The sequence below is a fragment of the Helobdella robusta genome (genome assembly GCF_000326865.2).
Source record: "Helobdella robusta unplaced genomic scaffold HELROscaffold_38, whole genome shotgun sequence".
NCBI lineage: Eukaryota > Metazoa > Annelida > Clitellata > Rhynchobdellida > Glossiphoniidae > Helobdella > Helobdella robusta.
In genome coordinates, this window is record NW_008704829.1 from 1757963 (window position 1) to 1759156 (window position 1194).

Below are 1194 nucleotides of genomic sequence, written 5' to 3' on the forward strand. Positions count from 1 at the left end.
TTATCTGTAAAAAGTTTGAGATGTTGCTGAGAGAAAATTGTTTCTGAAAATTTCGAAAGATAGTTGCTGAGTTTGCCATAGTCTCTAAAGTATTTGGAATATCAACGTGTCGAAATTCAGCCTCTGTGTCCATTTAAAGAGTTTGACAAATTTAAAGCGTTGAACTGTAGAGCGTGGCGTGATTTTTTAGTGAACTACAATTTGTAAACACGTTTTAAAGAAGGATTGTCAAAAATTGTATACTTCCTACAAACTAACAGCATTATGGCGTGATTTTTCGTTTCAAACCAATCAGCGTTAAAAGGAGGTCTTAAAATATGTATTCATAGTTTTTCATTATTTAAGTAATGACTTGGCATATACGCTGATGAGAATGAATGGTAAGAAGCCTATAAATACAGACTGAAAAGCTCAAGTTTTAGTTGTTTATGATTTTGTTTTAAGTTTAGTTTAAATTTAGTTTTTAATTTAATATTAATTTAATTTATTATAATAATTTAATAGTTAAATTTAATATAGAAACATTCGGTTGCGGTATTGAGTTGCGTTTGATAAGTTTTAAATTTAAGCTTTAATAGAGTCTTATGGAGTTTCATAAGGTGAGTGAAGTGTTTGAAAGATAGTTGCTGAAGAATGTGCCATTGTTTCGGAAAAAAAGTTGTAGTTTTGTTTTGATGAGTTTGAAATATAGTTATGGAATATGACATTGTTCATAATAGTTTGATATTTATTTACAGTTGCTGACGAGTGAACCATTGTTTAGAAAGATCGCTTGCTGTTGGTTTTCAAGAGTTTTATAAGGTTTAGTAATTTTTACTTGAAATTATAATGTTTTTTAATATTTTTTTGCCAGAATTATATCTTGTTTTTAGATATCAGAATTTCTAGCGTTCTTATGTAAGTCTCTTAACATTCAACTTTGTCAATGGCTGATCGTCCTTTTGTACTTCCAGTTTTTTGTTTGAAACTGATTTATCTATTTTAAAAATGAATTTCATCTGTAAAAAGTTTGAGATGTTGCTGAGAGAAAATTGTTTCTGAAAATTTCGAAAGATAGTTGCTGAGTTTGCCATAGTCTCTAAAGTATTTGGAATATCAACGTGTCGAAATTCAGCCTCTGTGTCCATTTAAAGAGTTTGACAAATTTAAAGCGTTGAACTGTAGAGCGTGGCGTGATTTTTTAGTAACTACAAT